Consider the following 26,395-nt stretch of genomic DNA (forward strand, 5'->3'; position numbering starts at 1 on the left):
ACTTTTAGGGATGTTTTCATTAGTTTTTATGTTAAATTCACATTTCTGGACTTTACTATGAGTTTGTGTGTTTTTCTGTGATTTCAGGTATTTTCTGGCTGAAATTGAGGGACTTGAGCAAAAATCAGATTCAGAGGTTGAAGAAGGACTGCTGATGCTGTTGGATTCTGACCTCCCTGCACTCAAAATAGATTTTCTGGAGCTACAGAAATCAAAATGGCACGCTTCCAATTGCGTTGGAAAGTAGACATCCGGGGCTTTCAAGCAATATATAATAGTCTATACTTTGCCCAAGTTTAGATGACGCAAACCGGCGTTCAACGCCAGCTCTCTGCCCAATTCTAGCGTCCATCACCAGAAACAAGTTGCAAAGTGGAGTTCAACGCCCAAAATGGCACAAAAGCTGGCGTTCAACTCCAAGAATGACCTCTCCACGTGTAGACTTCAAGCTCAGCCCAAGCACACACCAAGTGGGCCCTGGAAGTGGATTTATGTATCAATTACTTACTCCTGTAAACCCTAGTGACTAGTTTATTATAAATAGAACTTTTTATCATTGTATTCGGAGTCTTGGTTACTCCGGTTCCCCTCTGTGGCCGAGACCAATGAACTCCATTATCACTTATGTATTTTCAACGGTAGAGTTTCTACACTCCATAGATTAAGGTGTGGAGCTCTGCTGTTCCTCAAAGATTAATGCAAAGTACTACTGTTTTCTATTCAAACTCAACTTGTTCCGCTTCTAAGATATTCATTCGCACTTCAACCTGAATGTGATGAACGTGACAATCATCATCATTCCCTATGAACGCGTGCCTGACAACCACTTCCGTTCTACCTTCGATTGAATGATTATCTCTTAGATCTCTTAATCAGATCTTCGTGGTATAAGCTAGATTGATGGCGGCATTCATGAGAGTCCGGAAAGTCTAAACCTTGTCCGTGGTATTCCGAGTAGGACTCTGGGATTGAATGACTGAGACGAACTTCAAACTCGCAAGTGCTGGGCGTAGTGACAGACACAAAAGGATAGTAAATTCTATTCCAGTATGATCGAGAACCTCAAAGATGATTAGCCATGCAGTGACAGCACATCAGAGCATTTTCACAGAGAGGAATAGGATGCAACCATCAACAAGGGTGATGCCTCCAGACGATTAGCCGTGCTGTGACAGAGCATTTGGACCATTTTTTCGAGAGGATTGAAAGTAGCCATTGGCACTGGTGACATCCTTACAAAAAGCCAGCCATAGAAAGGAGTAAGACTGATTGGATGAAGACAGCAGGAAAGCAGAGGTTCAGAGGAACGAAAGCATCTCTATGCGCTTATCTGAAATTCTCACCAATGATTTACATAAGTATTTCTATCCTTATTATATTATCCATTTTCGAAAACTCCATAATTATTTTATATCCGCCTGACTGAGATTTACAAGGTGACCATAGCTTGCTTCATACCAACAATCTCCGTGGGATCGACCCTTACTCACGTAAGGTTTATTACTTGGACGACCCAGTGCACTTGCTGGTTAGTTGTATCAAAGTTGTGACAAATTATGAATTGAGATTAGAGCACCAAACCTTTGGAGCCATTACCAGAGATCACAATTTCGTGCACCATAATCCTCATGCTTTGACTTTACTCTTGCATCAAGTATTAGTTGATATGCCCTTTGCCTATATTGCTTTCTCACTTACATGCGTAGCTAACATATAGTAGAGAACCATAGTCTTATTTGGCATTAGCCCCCGCCTATGTTCTATTCGCTTTGATACATTTGTTATAGGCTTAATTTTCTTTCTTTTTCTCTCCCTTTAGGTTGGCCACCAAGAAGGAAAAAGGAAAAGTTTATAAATGGGGCAACAAACAAGTTCATCTGCACAACCTTTTGAAGAAGCTCATCAGTTGTTTAAATCCGTCCACCTTGCTCTTCTTTGCATGGACCGAGGACGGTGCAATCTTCAAGTGTGGGGAGGTCGTTCGACCGATCCCATGGGTAACAATTCCCGTTTTCAACACCAATTCTTAATTTTCTTTCTTAGCTAGTTGTTGCATTGCATGATAGGTTCCATGTTAGTTAGAATTTGTACATATTTTTTTTACCACTTCCTTCTTATTAGGAGTACTTGGTTAGGGTGATGATTTCCTTTCCAAGAAACTGATTTAGGGCACCCTACCAATTTGAAAAAAAAAATTTTGTTGAACTTGCTTGAATTTATTTTGGAACATGGTTTTTGAGCTAAGAACACAAGCTTGTGAGATTTGAGCCTAATGGTATGGTTACATCTTATAACCACTTATTTTCCTTCTTGTGTGCATTGTTCTCTTTCTATGATTGTGATCCTTGATTTGTTTAATTCTATATGTCCATTATTCCTTGTATTCATGCACTTATATGATTGAGGCCATCGTTTTATTTAGCTCACTTACCCAAAAAGCCTTACCTTTTATCATCCATTGTTAGCAACTTTGAGCCTACGCTTAACCCATTTGTTCTTAATTTAGCACATTACAAGCCTTAAAGCAAAAAATAATAAATGTCCTTAATTTGGATCTTTGATTGGCTTAGGCTAGTGTGTGTGTGTATCATTCGAGTGTGGAAAACTTGGGACGTTGGTTGAGAAAAGGGTAGTTTTGTGTTTTTGTTGAAAATATTGGGAATTGGGTACATGCTCATGTGTTAACTAAATGTAAAACCATATGCATTGATACTTTTGTATATACTTTATTGCAAAAAGAAAAAAAAATGATGAGAAAATAAAAAGAAAGAAAAAAAATGTAGATATCAAAAGAAAAAGAAAAAAATTAGAAAGAAAAGAAAAAGAAAAGTAATAAAAAGGGGACAAAATGCCCCAAGTGAAGCTCAATAATAATCAACGCATATGTGTTGTGATCAAGGAAAAAGAAAATGCATGAGTATGTGGAAAAAAGTGAAGAATGTGTAGTTAGGTTAGCACTTAAATTGCATAGGATGTCATAGGTTAGGTGGGAAGTTTAAGTTGATCAAAGATTCAAATTATAGTCTACTTAACCATATATAGCCCTACCTTGACCCTAGCCCCATTACAATCTATGAAAAGTCCTCATGATAGTTTTATTCATGCATTGAATAATTGTTGATTGTTAGATGAAAAACAAATCTTGGAAAGCATGATTAGGAGAGAATTGAGTGAATCGACCCTATACACTTGAGTGACTAGAGTGCAAACACTTCCAGTGAGGGTTCGACGCTCAATTCCTTGATTCCCGGCTTTCGTGAGCATTCTTCTTGAAAGTCTACTTGAATTTCATTTTGATATTTGAATTGGTAGGATTCATGAATAGTTATATGATCTTGGCCCTACTTGTGCATGTATGTCTTGAAGATTGATTTATTTTTAACCAAGTAGGTAGAATCATTTTGCATTTAGTTGCATTCATATAGATAGATGCATTTAGGTTATTTGTATTGAATAAATGTCCATACCCATTCTCTTATCCTTCTTGGTTTAGCATGAGGACATGCTATGGTTTAAGTGTGGGGAGGTTGATAAACCCCATTTTTAGGGTTTATCTTCTGTTGAATTTAGAGGGTTTTGTCAACTTTTCTCCCATGTATCCAATGAAATAGCATGGTTTTGTAAATTTTCCTTTAATTGTGCTTAAGAGTGAAAACATGCTTTTTGGGTCTTAAAATAGCTAAATCTAATTCACCTTAATTCCATTAGATGTCTCGATATGTTTCTTAAGTGATTTCAGGTTTAGGAGGCAAAGATTGGATTGAGGAAATGAAGAAAAAGCATGTAGAAATGGAGAACTCATGAAGAAATGAAGGAATCACAAAGCTGTCAAGCCGACCTCTTCGCACTTAATCGACCATAACTTGAGCTACAGAGGTCCAAATGAGGCGGTTCTGGTTGTGTTGGAAAGCTAACATCCGGGGCTTCAAAATGATATAAATTTTCCCCTGCGTGTGTGGATGCACAGGTCTGTACATGTGCACAGGTTAAAAGTTTCGCAGGGTGGTGCGTGTGCACAAGGTTGTGCGTGCGCACATACCAGAAATCATAAAATTCTGTAACTCTGCAGAATTTCAGATTTTTACACCAATCTTTGAATGATCATAACTCCCTCTACAAAACCCAAATTTTACAAACTTTATACCGGTTTGAAGGGTTTTTAAAGAGCTTTAATTTCGAACAATTTTCAACCAATTTTGAAAACCGAGGCATAAATTATGATCAGACAAAGTTCACCAAAAACCAACTTTTACCATAAATCACAATTTACCAAACTTCCAAAAATCCTCAAACCACATCCAACCAAAACAATACCAAACTCCCATTTTCAACACAATCTACCCTCTTGGGTCACAATTTACCATTCATGTCAAATTTTCCACCACACTTCATCATTTTCAATCTTAATTATCAAACATATACATCACAAACGATTTTCTCACCATCACATGCATCCATCCTCATTGTATCACTATAAATCTCCATCATCAAACTCATCCATGATTTATGTTAAAACTCAATAATATTCATTTATCCAAACTCATAATACATCATATCTCAACATCATTAATCAACAACATTACCAATATTAATTCACAATCAACATCAACAACCACATCAAATCAAACCTATGCTATAGGTCACTAGCCTAAGTGTCCATGAATATTATATACTACATAGAGGAAACCGAAACCATACCTTGGCCGATTTCTAATATGACAAAACTTAAAATTGAGCACACAATAATCACCAACAAGCTTTCCAACACAATCCAAGCTTCCAATGTAACTCCAACAAGCACCAACAAGCTCCAAACTCACAATAATCAAGCTATATATACACAAGGCACCACTAATCAACCTAGGGCTCATTATAATTGAAATTTCACAAGATTTCAAGACCTCTTAGATTTTCCAACAGTTTTGGAAGCCAATTCCAATGGTAATCAAAGGCTAGAGTGCACCTAAACACTCAAAAGCACAAAAATTCATTCAATACAAAACCCTAAGAACTCGAAATTTTGAAGAGAAGAACTGAGAGGGATTCAAGCTTTCCTTACCAGTTACTTAGGTAGGTTTTGTAGAGCTCTTCACGAGGATCGCGTGGCCACAAACGGTGCGGTGATCGGAGCTCTATAGCTCAAGATATGAGCTTGTGAAGTTGAGATTGAATAGTAACAATGGGGTTTCTTCTTCCTCTCTTCCTTTCAGCATGAGTGTGTGTGTTTAAGTGTTAATGTTCTGAGTGGGTTCACTGATGAACCTTTTATATGTTGGGCTTGGGCCCAACTTGGGCTTGGTCCAACCCGTTAACGTTTTTAGCCCGTTCGGCTCAACTTCGGGCCAAACCTTTAAAATTAACGCCCAGTTTTTGACTTCTATTATTTTTCTAAAGTTTTTGACAGTTTTCACTTTTTCTCGCGCAGCACCGGGAAGACTTGAACCGGTTCAACCGGTTCATCTGCCGGTTCACAGTTTTTCGTAGAAAACACATTTTCTAACTCAAAAAATCCTACTGAGTCCAAAAATCATATTTAAATCCTCAAATTCTCACTCTAACTTTTCGGACTCTATTTTGGGGCAATTAATTATCTAATTAGGCAGTTAATTAGTCGTGGTTCTTACATTCTCCCCACCAAATAAGAAATTTTGCCCCCAAAATTTAGTGATTACCTGAGAAAAGCTCGGGGTAATCCTTCCGCATTTCGGACTCCAATTCCCAAGTATGCTATTCAATTCCTGCTCGTTCCTAAGCTACTTTAACCAACTGAACCTCTTTTCCTCGTAGCTTCTTCACACTAGTGTCGTCATTACGCACCGATTTTACTTGAAAAGTCAAGTTCTCCCTTAATTCAACTAACTTAGGCTCTAAAACATGAGCCACATCCGACGTGTACTTACGGATTTGTGACACATGGAATACGTCATGCAAGTTAGACAAGTGAGGTGGCAAAGCTACTTGATACGCCATCGGCCCGAATCGCCTTAGAATCTCAAACGGTCCAATGAATCTCGGATTCAACTTCTTAGTTTTGATCGCTCTTCCAATCCCAGTTGTCGGTGTAACCCTCAGAAATACGTGTTCTCCCACTTCAAACTCTAGCGGTTTCCTTCTCTGGTCCACATAACTCCTATGTCGACTCTGTGCCGTTAGAATCCTCTCCCGAATCTTCTTAATCTTCTCAAGAGTCTCTGCTACCAAATCAGGACCCAGAACACTAGTCTTACCAGATCCATACCAACAAAGTAGAGATTGACACTTCCGTCCATACAAAGCCTCATACGGAGCCATCCCAATGCTTGCATGAAAGCTATTGTTGTACACAAACTCCACCAATGGCATGTAATGGTCCCAACTTCCGAGTTGATCCAAAACGCACGCCCTTAGCATATCTTCCAACGTTTGAATAGTCCTTTCTGACTGTCCATTCGTTTGTGGATGATATGCGGTACTGAGACATAGTTTCGTACTAAAAGACCTTTGGAAAGCTCCCCAAAACCTTAATGTGAATTGGGGATCACGGTCTGACACTATGCTCGATGGTACACCATGCAACCTTACGATCTCCTTGATATACAATCTCGCCAACTCCTCTATAGAACAATTCACTCGGATAGGCAGGAAATGAGCAGATTTGGTTAAGCGATCCACGATCACCCAAACCGCATCAAATCCTGACCTAGTCCTCGGTAAACCGGTCACAAAGTCCATTGCAATTCCTTCCCACTTCCACTGAGGAATCTCTAGAGGCTGTAGCATTCCCGACAGTTTCTGATGCTCTATCTTTACTTTCTGACACGTCAGGCACTTGGATACCACTGTTGCTACATCACCTTTCATCCCCGGCCACCAGAATATCTTCTTTAAGTCGTAGTACATTTTCGTACTTCCGGGATGAATAGAAAACCCACTGTTGTGAGCTTCTGACAATAAGTCTTGCCTCAAACTCCCGACATCCAGTATACAAATCCTTCCCTTATATCTCCACAACCCTTCATCATCCTTGGTGAATTCTTCACCCCTCTTATCACCAACTGGTTCAAACAATTATTGAAGCTTTTGCTCATCTTGCTGAGCCTTCTAAATCTCTATTTTAAATGTACTCGAGATCTGTAACTGATTCAAACAGTTAAGATCACTTCACCAACATCCAGCTTAAGATCCACAAACTTATCCACTAACTCCTCCTCCTTAATCCTCATCCAAGCTATTGTCAAGGACTTCCGACTCAAAGCGTCTGCTACCACATTCACCTTTCCAGGGTGATAACTCAACTCAAAATCATGATCTTTAAGCAACTCCATCCACCTTCTCTGGCGCATATTAAGCTCTTTCTGACCAAAGATGTACTTGAGACTCTTGTGATCAGAAAAGACGCTAAACTTCACTCCGTACAAGTGGTGGCTCCAAATCTTCAATGCAAACACAATCGCCGCTAATTCCAGGTCATGAGTTGGGTAATTCACCTCATGCGGTCTTAGCTGACGCGATGCGTAAGCCACCACATTTTGGTGTTGCATCAACACAACCTAAACCCTTCAGCGACACATCACAACATACTTCAAACAGTTCATGCGGTTCTGGCAAAATCAAAATATGCGCCGAAGTTAACTTCTGCTTCAAATTCTGAAAACTCTCTTCACACTCCGACGTCCACACAAATGGCACCTCTTTCCTTGTTAATTTCGTCATCGGTAGCGCAATCCGGGAAAATCGTTCAATGAATCTCCGGTAATATCCGACTAAACCTAAGAAACTTCAGACTTCCATCACTGTCGTTGGTCTTTCCCATTCCATTACCGCTTCTACCTTAGAAGGATCCATCGCTATCCCTCATTTGCTCACCACGTGACCTAAGAACTTTATTTCCTCCTTCCAGAACTCACACTTCGACAACTTAGCATACAACTTTCGCTCCTTTAAGATTTGCAATACAATCCTCAAGTGTTCCTCGTGCTCCTTTACCATCCTGGAATAAACTAAGATGTCGTCTATGAAAACCACCATGAATTTGTCCAAAAAGGGACGAAAGACTCTGTTCATATAATCCATGAAAATGGCAGGTGCATTCGTTAACCCAAAGGACATCACCGCAAACTCGTAGTGTCCATAGCGTATCCTAAATGCAGTTTTAGGGATATCATCCTCCTTCACCCTTATCTGATGGTAACTGGATCTTAAATCGATCTTGGAGAACACCCCAGCTCCTTGCAGTTGATCCATCAAGTCATCTATCCTTGGCAGCGTGTACTTGCTCTTCACAGTTACTTTGTTCAGCTCCTGGTAATTCACACACAGTCACATTCCTCCATCCTTCTTCTTCACCAATAAAACTGGCGCTCTCCACGGTGATACACTCGGTCGAATGAACCTCTTGTTAAGAAGCTCCTCCAACTGAGCCTTTAGTTCAGTCAGTTCTATCGGAGCCATCCTATACGGCACAAATGACACTGGTCCGGCTCCCGACACCAATTCAATCGCAAATTCAATCTCCCTTTGAGGTCGAAATTCAGGAAAATCTTCCGGGAACACCTCTGGAAAGTCTCTAACTACCAGAATTTGATCCATTTCGTGATTATCACCTAACGTGTTCGCAGCCAATAGAATATAACCCTAACACTCTTCCCTACTACAGTGCACCATCACAGAGTTCAGGTAGTAACCCTCAGCTATCATTGCTCCCTTTTCTCCTTCCGGCATAAACTTAATTGACTGCTCAAAGCAATCCAACAAAACTCGGTTCTTCGACAACCAATCAAATTCCAATATCATCTTGATGCACCACTATTTTGTGGTACATTTTATGCTGAATTGAGGGGATTTTATTGCCTTTTCTCAGATTTATTCAATGAAATAGCATGGTTTTATAAATTCTCCTTAATTTGGGCTTAAGTGTGAAAACATGCTTTTTAGGCCTTTAATTTGCTAGTTTTAATTCACCTTTGATTCCACTAGATGCCTTGATGTGTTTGTTAGTGAATTCAGGATTGAAAATGCTAGGAATGTATCAAAGGAGTGAAGAGAAAAGCATGCAAAGTGGAGAAATCATGGAAAATCAAGAATTGGGAGTGAATTCATCGACGCGCACGCGTGGAACGACGTGCACGTGTGAATATGGAGCCGTATGGCGACGCGTACGCATGACATGACGCGTACGCGTGGGAAGTGAAAATGCCAATCGACGAGTACGCGTGACCCACGCGTACGCGTCGCAGCTCGCACGTGACCTCATTAAAGTAAAAATGCTGGGGGCAATTTCTTAGCTTCCTAGGCCCAGATCTAACTCATTCCAGAGCCTATTACATGCAGAATTCAAGAGGAGCCAAGGGGGAGAGCACATAGTAGAGTTTTCATCATGCTTTAGTTAGTTTCTAGAGAGAGAAGCTCTCTCTTCTCTCTAGAATTAGGTTAGATGTAGATTAGGATTTCTTTGATCTAGGTTTAATTCATGCTTTGATTTACTTTTCCTTTTTAATTTCTTATTCCTTTACCTTTGCTTCTTTAGTTTAGTATTTCATTCCTTGTATTTGTTTACTTTGTTGTTGATGCACTCTTGTTTCTTCTATTTCTCTTTAATGCAATTTATGTTTGATGTTTCTTTCATTGTTGATTTGAGTTGTTGTTGTTAATTCCTTGCAATTGGTAGTTGTAGATTTATATTTCTTGCAATTTTATTTTGCTTTTCTTTTATGCCTTCCAAGTGTTTGATTAAATGCTTGGAAGGGTGTTAGAGTAGATTTTTGTGTTCTTGGCTTGGGATGGTAACTTAGGTGAAATTGAGTTGCTAATGTCCAAGTCTTGATAATTGGTGTCCATTGACTCTAGCTTCCACTAAGTCAATTAGTAAGGTGGCTAGGACTTATGGATTGGGATTAGTGTAGCTCATTTGACTTTCCTTCACTTGTTGGAGGATGACTTAATGAGATTGATCATTACAATTATCATGTTGTGGTTAGTAACAAGGATAAAGATCCTTAACCATCAACCCTTACCAAGACCTTTTTACGTTTTAGTTTCTTTTACTTTCTTGTAATTTATCTCTCATGTCCTTTATTCAAAACCCCAAAAATATACTTGTCCCATAACTAATAACAAGAACACTTCCCTGTAATTCCTTGAGAGATGACCCAAGGTTTGAATACTTTGGTTATTATTTTTATTGGGATTTGTACTTATGACAAACAAAATTTTTGATTGAAGAATTATTTGTTGGTTTAGAACTATACTTGCAACGAGATTTAAATTCTGAAATTCTTTACCGACGTACAATTTTACGCTCATCAAAATGGCGCCGTTACCGGGGAATTGCAAATGTGCGCTTGTTATTGGTTATTGTATATATGTGAATATTATGAATAGTTGCTCTTTTGTTGGTTTGCTTGTTTGAGTTAGTAGTTAGATTTTATCTCCTTGTTTTTGTGCTTTTTGCTTTTGTCTTTTCACTATGAATTCTCACCCTTTTGGCTATGAGTTTGGTTACAACTATGTTGTAGGAAATAGGAATTTCAATGAGAATGTGCATCAAGGATAGAACAATCAAAGGTGGGAGGAGCCTCAAGCATATGCTCAATCTTCATGGCAACAACCTCCTCCGGTTACGTATAGGTATAATTCCACTCCTTATGCATATCAATCTAGTGGATGTGGTAATCTTCATTGTACTTGTCAACAACCATCACCACAGGCCTATGAGCCTCATCCTCAACATAGCCCTCAATCATACTCACAAGCCCCTTTTTACCAAATACCTTCCTATGACCTTTATCCATCATATAGCCAATCACCCTTACCTTATCCTTGTGACCATTATGTAAGAAAATCCATAGAGCCACCACAATTCCAACCCGTTTATTCCCAAGAACCACCTCAATGTACACCACCTCCATATTTTCACCAAGAAGAACCATCTTCGTATTATGAACCCTTTCTCCAAAATAATGAACCTTCCTATCTATCCCAAGCCCTAATGGATGATTCTCTCACTTTGCTACTTCAAGGGCAAAAAAAGATAAAAAGGAAGGTACTAGAATTCACGGCCGCCTTGAACGAGGTGGTGAATCGATTAGCCTCCCAATGCTTGAGCACTTAAGGAACTCCCATGGCCACATGTGGAGAATCATTTGAAGAGAATAGTATGAAGGAGAGATTGGAAACTCCGGTGGAAAATGAGGAATGTTGCTTTGTGTTAGAACAATTAGAGGAACCTATGTTTATTAAAGAAGAGGAAGAAGTAGTGGAAGACTTAGGAGATGCGAAACCTCCATGGGAACTTAGAGTGGAAGAAAACCCCTCCAAGAAGATTGAATTTGATGTTAAAGAGGAAACTGCACAACCTCCAAAGCATATTCCATATGAAGACTTGGACGGGATAGAGCAAGAATTGAGTTACCTTGGTGATGAAGATCATGCATCAAACCTTCTTGGTGGTGAATCCTTTGAACTTGAAGAACCTTCTCCCGGTGAATTTGAAAGCAATGTAGAGGTAGATTTCTCTCATCCTCCCATTTATGATTTGAGTGATGGAGAATAGTTGGATGAAATTGATGAACAAAGGATTGAAATTGAGAAAATCTTGTAGAAAAGTGGAGGTCCTTAGAAAAAGAAGGACAGGAGTTGAATACGCTTTGTCAAGACCCTTGGAAGCTTCTTTACCTAGGTTGGCATCTATTCCTACATTTGAGTGGGTGAAATTCATCTCTATTAGCTTTATTGTCCCACTCGAATATGGCTTACTTGAAACGGATGGTCAAATTAGGGAACTTTGTGGGATGAAGTGCAAAAGAAGGATGTTTCATGGTTGGCGTTGCAAATCAAGGCTCATTTTGGTTGACACATCAAGGATGAGATACAAAGGTTGGGCTAGTGCTCAATTAGGTGGGTCTAGAAGGAGAATTTGACACTTCATTGAGAATTCATCTTGCTTGCCACCCGGATGGACTAATGAGAATCAACTTGAAGACGGGTGGCGAACGGATTTTGGCTAGTAAAGAATTCACAAAATAAACTCTCGTTGCTAATATAGTTTCTAAACCAACAAAAATCCTTTCATACAAAAATTTGGTTGTCACAAGTAACAAACCCCTAATAAAAATAATAACCAAAGTATTTAAACCTCGGGTCGTTTCTCAAGGAATTGTCGGGAGGTGTATTTATTATTGGTTATGGAAAAGTATCTTTTTGGGTTTATGAAATAGGGAACAAGAAAGTAAAATAACAAGAAAATAAATTAACAATTAAGAAAAGTCTTAACAAGTATTGAGAATTGGAATTCCTATCCTCATTATCATCATCAATTATGATAGTAATTGTCTTTTGCTTTCACTTAGTTAACCTCTAACTATGAAGGTAAGTCAAGTTGATAGATCAATTTGATTCCTCAAGTCCTAGTCAACTCTCAAGAAAATACTAGATTTATTGGAATTCAAATCAACTAGCAAGTCTCAAATACCAATCAATAAAAGACCTTTGATAACTCATGAGTTACCAATTACTCAATTCAAGCTAAGAGTGTAAAAAGATAAATTAAAATCATAAATATGAAATACCTCAAATTGCATTAAATAAAGAAATCAAATCTAACATGGAGTTTATAAACCAAATTGGGAAAATAAATAAACTATAATGATAGAATAAATAAAAGTAGAAGAGAAACTAAATTAAAGGAACATTGAACTTGTAATTGAGAAGAAATAAACCTAAAACTAAGAGAAACTCTCTCTCTAGAAAACTACATCTAAAACCTAAAATTATGTGAATGAATGTATGATTCAATGTGTGTTGAGTGATGCGGGCAAAAATTGGCAAATTAAAAATTGTTAATTTATATACGTTACAAGTATAGTTCTTAACTCACCAGAAATCTGCCTATCAATTTAGAAAGGTGTCACAGAAAATTGAAATTAAAATACTAGGAGTATGAATCCCAGGTCGTCTCCCAACGAGTTGCAGAAAAGTGTGCTATTTTATTAATCAGAGGTTTTCAAAAAGGTTTGAGTTGAGTAAACAGGGAATTAAATTGGAGAATTTGAATAATGTAAATAAAAGCCTTGACTGGGAGTTGATTAGTTGGAATCCCTATTATTGTTGGAATACTCTCAAGATTAATTGACAATTAAAGGTTGTCCTGTTTAGTTATCCTTTACTAGGTAAGGGAAAGTCAAACAAGTTGGAATGCTACGTCTGTTCACAAATTGCAATCCACTTAATTAAAAGAGATTGGTGTTAGTGACTAGAAGGCAATCCAACCATAAACCCAATCACAATCTTTCTTTTAAGCTTTCCAACTCAAGAGTTCCTTTTAATCAACTCCCCATCAAGTTAGGGAACTACTCGCTCATTGTGAATATAAAATTCATAGCATATGAAAAGGAATTAAAGAAAGACATTGTAAATAAAAATTAAAATAGTCAATTAAAAATAAAAGTGATCCTTGTATTAAATAATCCTAAAAATATTCAAATGGTAAAATTAAACAAAGCAAAGAACATGGAAGAGTAAACCAAGTAAAGAAAACGAACTAGAATGATGAAGTCTTGATGAGGTAATAACTCTTCTCAGTGTCCCAATGCAAAGAGCAATCGAAAATTAAATCCTAAGAACTATGAATGTGTAGAGAGAAAACCTAGAGGAGGAGTAAACTAGATCTAAAACTAAAACTGTGTAGAATAAATGTTGTCTCTGGTTTCTTCATGTTCTCTGGCTCTAGTCTGCTGTTCTGGGCCAAAAACTGGGTCAAAATAGGGTCCAAAATCGCCCCCAGCGAATTCTGCAGATTATGCAGATCGCGCATGTCACGCGATCGCGTCATCCATGCGGACGCGTCATTCGCGTTTTTCCCTGCCACACGATCGCGTCGTCCACGCCTCCGCGTCGCTTGTGCTTTTCCAATCCGTGCGGTCGCATGAGTCATGCGGCCGCGTCACTGCGATTTTTCCTCTTTCGCGCGGTCGCGTGAGCCATGCGGCCGCGTCACTTCTCGCTGGTTATCTCCTCAATTTCTTGTGTTCCTTCCATTTTTGCTAGCTTCCTTTCCAATCTCCAACTCATTCATGCCCTATAAAGCCTGAAACGCTTAACACATAGATCACGGCATCGAATGGAATAAAGGAGAATTAAAATGCATAATTAAAAGTCTCTAGGAAGCAGTTTTCAATTATGTAATAATTCCAGGAAGGAAATATAAATGCATGCTAAATTAATGAATAAGTGGGTAAGGATCATGATAAAACCTAAGGTTGCGAAAACCGGACCGGTCATTGAACTGGTCAGGTGACAGGTTCAATGGTTTACTGGTTCAACCGAGGTTCAACCGGGGTTGAACCGGTTTCATTAAATATATAATAAAATTATTAATAAAACTCAAACTCTCAGTATGTGAATTTCTGTAATTTCTGTAAGTCAATCAAGTCCCTTTACAAAATATCCAAAACATGTACCCAATCTAAGAATCATAAACATAATTCAACCAAATCATATGAAACCATATAGCAAATTCAATACAAAATTGTGGCAATGCTTTTATTTTGAATCAATAACATCAAAATAACAATTCACCAAAACAAATACAACATGTTGGATTTAAAAATCAATCTCAGTTGAATTAATAAATTAAAAAATTGAATTTGTGACTCAATCTCAGCAGAATTAATTCAATATGAACAAACTGAATTCAAATAAAAATTCAAAACATTAATATCTCAAAATTCAGCAGAATCATCAATAATACATCATATGCATGTTCAGAATAAATTTCAAATTTCAGAGGGATAGAGTCAGGAAAACAGAGAGTGTTAGAGACTGAGACTTGAGACCTGAGAGGGTTGAAGGCTTGAATCAGAGAAGAAGAAACTTGAGAACTGAGAACTGAGATCTGAGACCTGAGAGGGTTGAAGCAGAGACTAAGACATGAGACACGATGAAAGGTAGTCGCGACTCCACGCGAAGAAGAGAAGCACGATGGTGAGACACGATTTGGAGCATAGAAGCAGAAATAACGCCAACGAGGAAGGGCGAAGGAGGAACGACGAGGAGAGGAGAGCGAAGACGACCCACGGCGAGGAGCAGCGAAGCGGCGACGACCCACGACGAGGAGCAGCGAAGCAGGACAACCCACGGCGAGGAGCAGCGAAGCGGGACGACCCACGGCGAGGAGCAGTGAAGCGGCGCGACCCATAGTGAGGAGCAGCGAAGCGGCGCGACCCACGGCGACTTATGAGCGGATAATTTATACGCTTTTTGGCATTGTTTTTAGTATGTTTTTAGTAGGATCTAGTTACTTTTAGGGATGTTTTTATTAGTTTTTATGTTAAATTCACATTTCTGGACTTTACTATGAGTTTATGTGTTTTTCTGTGATTTCAGGTATTTTCTGGCTGAAATTGAGGGACTTGAGCAAAAATCAGATTCAGAGGTTGAAGAAGGACTACTGATGCTGTTGGATTCTGACCTCCCTGCACTCAAAGTGGATTTTCTGGCGCTGCAGAACTCAAAATGGCACGCTTCCAATTGCGTTGGAAAGTAGACATCCAGGGCTTTCCAGCAATATATAATAGTCCATACTTTGGCTGAGTTTAGACGATGCAAAAGGGCGTTGAACGCCAGTTCTACGCTGCAGTCTGGAGTTAAACGCCAGAAACACATCACAAGCCAGAGTTGAACGCCAGAAACACGTTACAAACTGGCGTTCAACTCCAAGAATGACCTCTCCACGTGTAAACTTCAAGCTCAGCCCAAGCACACACCAAGTGGGCCCCGGAAGTGGATTTATGCATCAATTACTTACTTCTGTAAACCCTAGTAACTAGTTTAGTATAAATAGGACTTTTTACTATTGTATTATCATCTTTTGATCATTTTTAGATCTCTAGACCTCCATGGGAGGCTGGCCACTCGGCCATGCTTACCCTATATTCACTTATGTATTTTTCAAAGGTAGAGTTTCTGCACTCCATAGATTAAGGTGTGGAGCTCTGCTGTTCTTCATGATTTAATGCAAAGTACTACTGTTTTATATTCAATTCAACTTATTTCGCTTCTAAGATATTCCTTCGCACTTCAACATGAATGTGATGAACGTGACAATCATCATCATTCCCTATGAACGCGTTCCTGACAACCACTTCCGTTCTACCTTCGATTGAATGGATATCTCTTGGATATCTAATACAGGGGACCAAGTCCGAGTTATTAAGTGTCTTCGTGGTATAAGTTAGAACCCATGGATGGCCATTCCTGAGATCCGGAAAGTCTAAACCTTGTCTGTGGTATTCCGAGTAGGATCTGGGAAGGGATGGCTGTGACGAACTTCAAACTCGCGAATGCTGGGCGTAGTGACAGATTGCAAAAGGATAGTAAATCCTATTCCAGTATGATCGAGAACCTCCAGATGATTAGCCATGCAGTGACAGCGCATTGGACTATTTTCACAAGAGAGGATGGGATGTAGCCGTTGACAACGGTGATGCCCTTACATAAAGCTTGCCATGGAAAGGAGTTGGACTGATTGGATGAAGACAGCAGGAAAGCAGAAGTTCAGAAGAACGAAAGCATCTCTATACGCTTATCTGAAATTCTCACCAATGAATTACATAAGTTTTTCTATCTTTATTTTCTATTTATTTATTATTTATTTTCGAAAACTCCATAATCAATTATTATCCGCTTGACTGAGATTTACATGATGACCATAGCTTGCTTCATACTAACAATCTCCGTGGGATCGACCCTTACTCACGTAAGGTTTATTACTTGGACGATCCAGTGCACTTGCTGGTTAGTTGTGCGAAGTTGTGAAGTCATGTTTGGACCATGGTATTGTGCACCAGTTGTTGGCGCCATTGCCAGGGAGAGAACGAACAACAAATTTTACAACCTCAGAGTAACAATTTCGCATACCAAGTTTTTGGCGCTGTTGCCGGGGAGAAAACGAACAACAAATTTTACAACCTGGGTAACAATTTCGCATACCAAGTTTTTGGCGCCGTTGCCCGGGATTGTTCGAGTTTGGACAACTGACGGTTCATCTTGTTGCTCAGATTAGGTAATTTTCTTCTTATTTTGTTTTCAAAAAGTTTTCAAAAATTTTTCAAAAATATTTCCTTCTTTTTCGTTTTTCCCATTTAATATTCGAAAAAAAAATATTTTCAAAAAAATATATTTTTCTTCAAAATTTTTAAGAATGAATTCTAGAGTTTCATGAAGCATGTTGAAGCCTGGCTAGCTGTAGAGCCATGTCTAAATTCTTTTGGACTGAGGCCTCCACATGTTAGGTAATTGCTTGTACTGCTGAACCTTGGCTGGCTATTAAGCCATGTCTAACCCTTAGATTGGAGCTTTAGGCTAATATTGAAAGATTCCTGGAATTCTTATTAAAAATTTTGAATTTCTTATTTTCTTTTGTAGAACCTATGCACAATTACTCAAGAGGGGGGGGGGTGAATTGAGTATTGCAACAACAATGAATCTTTTTGCGAAAGTTAAAGACAATATACAAAAGTGTTATTGTACTAGTATTTTTCCAAGAGCTTAACTCAATTGCTAAGCATTTATAAGGAGCTTTTACTTTCCAATAGACACCAACTCAAATAAGATCAAGCTTTTCACCAATCGGACTTAAGCTATTCCTTAAGTACTTACGAAGCTACTTTTCGATCACAATTTATTTGCTCAAAGGTAAAAGACAATAATATTGAAGAGATGAGTTTGGAGAGATGCAAACGCTATTTAGAGTGGTTCGGCACAATCCTTGTCCTACGTCCACTTTCTTTCTCAATCGCTATTGAGAAGTTCCACTATTGCCAAGCTTCAAGGTGCTCGCACAAAACCTTTTACAATCCGAGTCCTTAGTTTCTAACACCTCACGGTATATGATCACCACTCGTATACTAACCCACTCCACTTAAAGATACCTTCTCTAAGATTTGCCTTGAGTACTTAGTATACTTCTTTGGTATCCTCACCGACTATAGTGTTTATAACTCTTGACTCAACCTTGGAGATCACACTCCAATTTACAAAGTGTACAAGAAAACAATTCTCAAAGAATTGTTGAGACGAAATGAGTACTCTCTAGAAGAGTGTATGATTACAAGTTTAGCACTATTGAACCAATTGATATTGCTCTCTCAAATTGTGTATTATAACACCTTAAAAAAAATGTGTAGAATGAAAGAATATGAACAAGATAGTTTGCAGATACTCAAGTATGTGAAATAAGGCTTCAATCCATCTATTTATAGACTCCCCAAATCTTAGAAACGTTGGGGAGTTAATGGGATGGAGCCTTTTTGTCAAAACTAGCCGTTTTTTATGTTTTTGAATCATTTGCATCGATGCATAACACTTTGCATCGATGCAAATGTGTCTTTGAAGCTGAAATTTGAATTTTCAGCTAGGTTGCATCGATGCAAACATCTTTGCATCGATGCAACAAGTCGTCGCATGCTTTGCATCGATGCAAGATGAGTGTGCATCGATGCAACCCTTAAAGAATGGCTTAAAATCACTTCAAAATACTTAGGATTGATCTCAAACTTGTTGGAGTCAATTCCTATGCTTTTGTACCTTTGAAAACAAGTTTTTAAACCATTTGGCTAGCATCGAATTGCAAGATGTGCACCAAAACATTTTGTGAGTGTGTGTTGAAAGATTTAGCAATTGGTTCTTAACAAGAAGTTACCTAAGTCCTAAGACATTATACTTGTCTTCAAATGTTGTGGACTTGAGTTTCTTGTTGTTGTTGTGTTGCTTTCAACTCTTCATTCCTCAACGTTGAATGTTGGTTGATCTTTCAACATGCTTGTTCATTCAAGTTGTTTTTTGGTTTGTCTTTCATGTCGTTTGTTGGTTTGTCATTCATCAAAACCTACGAATACAAACTTCGCATACAAGCAACATGATTTACATCTTTTTCCTATTTGTTTTTCGAAAATAATATATAAAAATCCAAAAAAATTAATAAAATCATAAAAATAAAAAATATTTTGTGTTTCCGGTTTGAGTCTTGAGTCAATTTTTAAGTTTGGTGTCAATTGCATACTCATCTTGCATTTTTCGAAAATTGCATTCATGCATTGCATTCATCATGATCTTCAAGTTGTTCTTGATAAACCTTCTTGATTGATCTTCATATTATATTGTTTTGTGTTGTATGGTGTTTTTCATATGCATTCTTGCATTCATATTATCTAAGCATTAAAAATTTCCAAGTTTGGTGTCTTGCATGTTTTTCTTTTCTTAAAAATTTTTCAAAAATAAGTTCTTAGTGTTCATCTTGACATTCAAAGTGTTCTTGATGTTCATCTTGACATTCATAGTGTTCTTGCATGCATCACATGTTTTGATCCAAAATTTTCATGCATTGAGTCTTTTTTATGTTTTTCTCTCTCATCATTAAAAATTCAAAAATCAAAAAAATTTTCTCTCCCTTTTTCTCTCTTAAAATTTCGAAAATTTTGATTGACTTTTTCAAAACTTTTTAAAATTTAGTTGTTTCTTATGAGTCAAATCAAATTTTCAATTTAAAAATCTTATCTTTTTCAAAATCTTTTTCAAAAATCATATCTTTTTCATTTTTTTTAATCATTTTCGAAAATTTTTAAAAATATTTTTCAAAAATCTTTTTCTTAATTTTATCTCATAATTTTTGAAAATATCTTCAACAATTAATGTTTTGATTCAAAAATTTCAAGTTTGTTACTTACTTGTTAAGAAAGATTCAAACTTTAAGTTCTAGAATCATATCTTGTGATTTCTTGTGAATCAAGTCATTAATTGTGATTTTAAAACTCAAATCTTTTTCAAAACTAATTTCAATCATATCTTTTCAAAAATATCTTTTTATCTTATCTTTTTTTTCAAAATCATATCTTTTTAATCATATCTTTTTAAAACATATCTTTTTCAAAAATTTGATTTTAAAATATCTTTTCTAACTTCTTATCTTCTTATCTTTTCAAAATTGATTTTCAAATTTGTTTCAACTAACTAATTAACTTTTTGTTTGTTTCTTATCTCTTTCAAAACTACCTAACTAACTATCCCTCTCTAATTTTCGAAAATACCTCCCTCTTTTTCAAAAATTCATTTTAATTAATTAATTGTTTAAATTTTAATTTTAATTTCAATTCTCCTTTAATTTTTGAAAATCATTAACTATTTTTCAAAATTAATTTTTGAAATTTCCTCTCCCTCATCTCCTTCTATTTATTTATTCATCTACTAACACTTCTCTTCATCTCAAATCATTGCTCTTATCCTCACCCTTGTGTTTGGATTATCCATTCTTCTTCACTCTTATTCCCTTTCTTCTTCTTCTAACAACAAGGGAACCTCTATACTCTGGTAAAAAGGATCCCTATTATTATTTTCTGTCCCCTTCTCTTTCATATGAGCAGGAGCAACGACAAGAACATTCTTGTTGAAGCAGATCCTGAACCTGAAAAGACTCTGAAGAGAAAACTAAGAGAAGCTAAAATACAACAATCCAGAGACAACCTTACAGGAATTTTCGAACAAGAAGAGGAGATGGCAGCTGAAAATAATAATAATGCAAGGAGGATGCTTGGTGACTTTACTGCACCTAATTCCAATTTACATGGAAGAAGCATCTCCATCCCTACCATTGGAGCAAACAATTTTGAGCTGAAACCTCAATTAGTTTCTCTGATGCAACAAAACTGCAAGTTTCATGGACTTCCATCTGAAGATCCCTTTCAGTTCTTAACTGAATTCTTGCAGATCTGTGATACTGTTAAGACTAATGGAGTAGATCCTGAAGTCTACAGGCTCATGCTTTTCCCTTTTGCTGTGAGAGACAGAGCTAGAATATGGTTGGACTCTCAACCTAAGGATAGCCTGAACTCTTGGGATAAGCTGGTCAAGGCTTTCTTAGCCAAGTTCTTTCCTCCTCAAAAGCTGAGTAAGCTTAGAGTGGATGTTCAAACCTTCAAACAGAAAGAAGGTGAATCCCTCTATGAAGCTTGGGAGAGATACAAGGAACTGACCAAAAAGTATCCTTCTGACATACTTTCAGAATGGACCATCCTGGATATATTCTATGATGGTCTGTCTGAATTAGCTAAGATGTCATTGGATACTTCTGCAGATGGTTCCATTCACCTAAAGAAAACGCCTGCAGAAGCTCAAGAACTCATTGACATGGTTGCTAATAACCAGTTTATGTACACTTCTGAGAGGAATCCTGTGAGTAATGGGACGCCTCAGAAGAAGGGAGTTCTTGAAATTAATACTCTGAATGCCATATTGGCTCAGAATAAAATATTAACTCAGCAAGTCAATATGATTTCTCAAAGTCTGAATGGAATGCAGGCTGCATCCAACAGTACTCAAGAGGCATCTTCTGAAGAAGAAGCTTATGATCCTGAGAACCCTGCAATAGCAGAGGTAAATTATATGGGTGAACCCTATGGAAACACTTATAATCCCTCATGGAGAAATCACCCAAATCTCTCATGGAAGGATCAACAAAAGCCTCAACAAGGCTTTAATAATGGTGGAAGAAACAGGTTTAGCAATAGCAAGCCTTTTCCATCATCCACTCAGCAACAGACAGAGAACTCTGAACAAAATATCTCTAATTTAGCAAACTTAGTCTCTGATCTATCTAAGGCCACTGTGAGTTTCATGAATGAAACAAGGTCCTCCATTAAAAATTTGGAAGCACAAGTGGGCCAGCTGAGTAAAAGAATCACGGAAACCCCTCCTAGTACTCTCCCAAGCAATACAGAAGAAAATCCAAAAGGAGAGTGCAAGGCCATTGACATAGTCAACACGGCCGAACCTAGAGAGGAAGGGGAGGACGTGAATCCCAAGGAGGAAGACCTCCTGGGACGTCCAATGATCAATAAGGATTTTCCCTCTGAGGAACCAAAGGAATCTGAGACTCATCTAGAGACTATAGAGATTCCATTGAACCTCCTTATGCCATTCATGAGCTCTGATGAGTATTCCTCTTCTGAAGAGAATGAGGATGTTACTGAAGAGCAAGTTGCCAAGTTCCTTGGTGCAATCATGAAGCTGAATGCCAATCTATTTGGTAAAGAGACTTGGGGAGATGAACCTCCCCTGTTCATCAATGAACTAAATGCATTGGATCAACTGAGATTGCCTCAGAAGAAACAGGATCCTGGAAAGTTCCTAATACCTTGTACCATGGGCACCATGACCTTTGAGAAGGCTCTATGTGACCTTGGGTCAGGAATAAACCTCATGCCACTTTCTGTAATGGAGAAACTGGGAATCTTTGAGGTACAAGCTGCTAAAATCTCATTAGAGATGGCAGACAATTCCAGAAAACAGGCTTATGGACAAGTAGAGGACATATTAGTAAAGGTTGAAGGCCTTTACATCCCTGCTGATTTCATAATCTTAGATACTGGGAAGGATGAGGATGAATCCATCATCCTTGGAAGACCTTTCCTAGCCACAACAAGAGCTGTGATTGATGTTAACATAGGTGAACTAGTCCTTCAATTGAATGAGGACTCCCTTGAGTTTAAAACTCAAGGACATCCTTCTGTAAACATGGAAAAAAGGCACAGTAAGCTTCTCTCAAAACAGAGTCAACTAAAGCCCCCACAGTCAAACTCTAAGTTTAGTGTTGAACTCCCATATCCAAACTCTAAGTTTGGTGTTGGGGAGTCTCAACAATGCTCTGAACATCTGTGAGGCTCCATGAGAGCCCACTGTCAAGCTATTGACATTAAAGAAGCGCTTGTTAGGAGGCAACCCAATTTTTATTTAATTATATTTTTTATTAGTTATATGTCTTCATAGGTTCATGATCATGTGGAGTCACAAAAATAACTGAAAAAATTGAAGAAAAATAAAAAACAGCACACCCTGGAGGAAGAGTTCACCAGCGTTCAAACACCAGTAAGGAGCGTCTGGCTGGCGTTCAGCGCCAGAACAGAGCATGGAGCTGGCGCTGAACGCCAGAAATAAGCATGAAGCTGGCGTTCAACGCCAGAAATAAGCTGCATCTGGGCGTTGAACGCCCAGAACAAGCATCAGTTCGGCGTTTAAACGCCAGAATTGCATGCAAAGGCCTTTTACATGCCTAATTGGTGCAGGGATGTAAATTCTTAACACCTCAAGATCTGTGAACCTCACAGGATCATCTCAGGATCTGTGGATCCCACAGGATCCCCACCTTCCCTCCTCATGATCCTAGTTTCTTCCACATCTTCTTCTTCATCTATTCTTTCTTCTCCTGCTCGAGGGCGAGCAACATTCTAAGTTTGGTGTGGTAAAAGCATTGCTTATTTTGCTTTTCCATAACCATTGATGGCACCTAAGGCCAGAGAAACCTCAAAAAAAAAAAGAGAGAAGAGAAAAGGGAAGACAAAAGCTTCCACCTCTAAGTCATGGGAGATAGAGAGATTCATGTAAAGGATCTATAGCTCAGTGGTAGAACATTTGACTGCAAATCAAGAGATCCCTGAGATACCTCAGGGGATACATTTTCCCCCACACAATTATTGGGAGCAACTAAGGATAGGAGCACCAAAATCACTAGGGATCAAGCAACAGAGACAAGGAAGAGACATAGAAGAGCTCAAGGACATCATTGGTTCCTCAAGGAGAAAACGCCACCATCACTAAGGTGGACTCATTCCTTGTTCTTAAACTTTCTGTTTTTTGTTTTCTTATGTTAAATGTTTATCTATGTTTGTGTCCTTATTACATGATCATTAGTGTCTAAGTGTCTATGCCTTAAAGTAGTGAATATGAATCCATCACCTCTCTTAAATGGAAAAATATTTTAATTACAAAAGAACAAGAAGTACATGAGTTTCGAATTTATCCTTGAACTTAGTTTAATTATTTTGATGTGGAGACAATACTTTTTGTTTTCTGAATGAATGCTTGAACAGTGCATATGTCTTTTGAAGTTGATGTTTTAGAATGTTAAATATGTTGGCTCTTGAAAGAATGATGAACAGGAGACATGTTATTTGATAATCTGAAAAATCATAAAAATGATTCTTGAAGCAAGAAAAAGCAGTGAATACAAAAGCTTGCAGAAAAAAAAATATAGAAAAAAATAGCGAAAAAAAAAAGAAAAAGAAAAAGCAAGCAGAAAAAGCCAAAAGCTCTTAAAACCAAAAGGCAAGAGCAAAAAGCCAATAACCCTTAAAACCAAAAGGCAAGGGTAAATAAAAAGGATCCCAAGGCTTTGAGCATCAGTGGATAGGAGGGCCTAAAGGAATAAAGTCCTGGCCTAAGCGGCTAAACCAAGCTGTCCCTAACCATGTGCTTGTGGCGTGAAGGTGCCAAGTGAAAACTTGAGACTGAGCGGTTAAAGTCAAGGTCCAAAGCAAAAGAAGAGTGTGCTTAAGAACCCTGGACACCTCTAATTGGGGACTTTAGCAAAGCTGAGTCACAATCTGAAAAGGTTCACCCAGTTATGTGTCTGTGGCATTTATGTATCCGGTGGTAATACTAGAAAACAAAGTGCTTAGGGACACGGCTAAGACTCATAAAGTAGCTGTGTTCAAGAATCAACATACTGAACTAGGAGAATCAATAACACTATCTGAACTCTAAGTTCCTATAGATGCCAATCATTCTGAACCTCAATGGATAAAGTGAGATGCCAAAACTATTCAAGAGGCAAAAAGCTACAAGTCCCGCTCATCTGATTGGAGCTATGTTTCATTGATAGTTTGGAATTTATAGTATATTCTCTTCTTTTTATCCTATTTGATTTTTAGTTGCTTGGGGACAAGCAACAATTTAAGTTTGGTGTTGTGATGAGCGGATAATTTATACGCTTTTTGGCATTGTTTTTAGTAGGATCTAGTTACTTTTAGGGATGTTTTTATTAGTTTTTATGTTAAATTCACATTTCTGGACTTTACTATGAGTTTGTGTGTTTTTCTGTGATTTCAGGTATTTTCTGGCTGAAATTGAGGGACTTGAGCAAAAATCAGATTCAGAGGTTGAAGAAGGACTACTGATGCTGTTGGATTCTGACCTCCCTGCACTCAAAGTGGATTTTCTGGCGCTACAGAACTCAAAATGGTGCGCTTCGAATTGCATTGGAAAGTAGACATCCAGGGCTTTCTAGAAATATATAATAGTCCATACTTTGGCCGAGTTTATATGACGCAAAAGGGCGTTGAACGCCAGTTCTACGCTGCAGTCTGGAGTTAAACGCCAGAAACACGTCACAAGCCAGAGTTGAACGCCAGAAACACGTTACAAACTGGCGTTCAACTCCAAGAATGACCTCTCCACGTGTAAACTTCAAGCTCAGCCTAAGCACACACCAAGTGGGCTCTGGAAGTGGATTTATGCATCAATTACTTATTTCTGTAAACCCTAGTAACTAGTTTAGTATAAATAGGACTTTTTACTATTGTATTATCATCTTTTGATCATTTGTAGATCTCTAGACCTCCATGGGAGGCTGGCCACTCGGCCATGCTTACCCTATATTCACTTATGTATTTTTCAACGGTAGAGTTTCTGCACTACATAGATTAAGGTGTGGAGCTCTGCTGTTCTTCATGATTTAATGCAAAGTACTACTGTTTTATATTCAATTCAACTTATTTTGCTTCTAAGATATTCATTCGCACTTCAACATGAATGTGATGAACGTGACAATCATCATCATTCCCTATGAACGCGTGCCTGACAACCACTTCCGTTCTACCTTCGATTGAATGGATATCTCTTGGATATCTAATACAGGGGACCGAGTCCGAGTTATTAAGTGTCTTCGTGGTATAAGTTAGAACCCATGGATGGCCATTCCTGAGATCCGGAAAGTCTAAACCTTGTCTGTGGTATTCCGAGTAGGATCTGGGAAGGGATGGCTGTGACGAACTTCAAACTCGCGAATGCTGGGCGTAGTGACAGACGCATAAGGATAGTAAATCCTATTCCAGTATGATCGAGAACCTCCTGATGATTAGCCATGCAGTGACAGTGCATTGGACCATTTTCACAAGAGAGGATGGGATGTAGCCATTGACAACGGTGATGCCCTTACATAAAGCTTGCCATGGAAAGGAGTAGGACTGATTGGATGAAGACAGCAGGAAAGCAGAAGTTCAGAAGAACGAAGGCATCTCTATACGCTTATCTGAAATTCTCACCAATGAATTACATAAGTATTTCTATCTTTATTTTCTATTTATTTATTATTTATTTTCGAAAACTCCATAATCAATTATTATCCGCCTGACTGAGATTTACAAGATGACCATAGCTTGCTTCATACCAACAATCTTCGTGGGATCGACCCTTACTCACGTAAGGTTTATTACTTGGACGACCCAGTGCACTTGCTGGTTAGTTGTGCGAAGTTGTGAAGTCATGTTTGGACCATGGTATTGTGCACCAGTTGTTGGTGCCATTGCCAGGG

At 38.2% G+C, this 26,395-nt stretch overlaps 1 non-coding gene across 1 annotated transcript; it reads right to left on the reverse strand.

Moving 5' to 3' along the window:
* Positions 1–20,919: 20,919 nt before the first annotated feature.
* On the reverse strand, positions 20,920–21,023 carry LOC112774921 (small nucleolar RNA R71). Its single transcript, XR_003189375.1, has one exon. It is a non-coding gene; the product is annotated as a small nucleolar RNA R71 (small nucleolar RNA).
* Positions 21,024–26,395: the final 5,372 nt, after the last annotated feature.

The sequence above is a fragment of the Arachis hypogaea genome, chromosome 18 (assembly GCF_003086295.3).
Source record: "Arachis hypogaea cultivar Tifrunner chromosome 18, arahy.Tifrunner.gnm2.J5K5, whole genome shotgun sequence".
Lineage (NCBI taxonomy): Eukaryota > Viridiplantae > Streptophyta > Magnoliopsida > Fabales > Fabaceae > Arachis > Arachis hypogaea.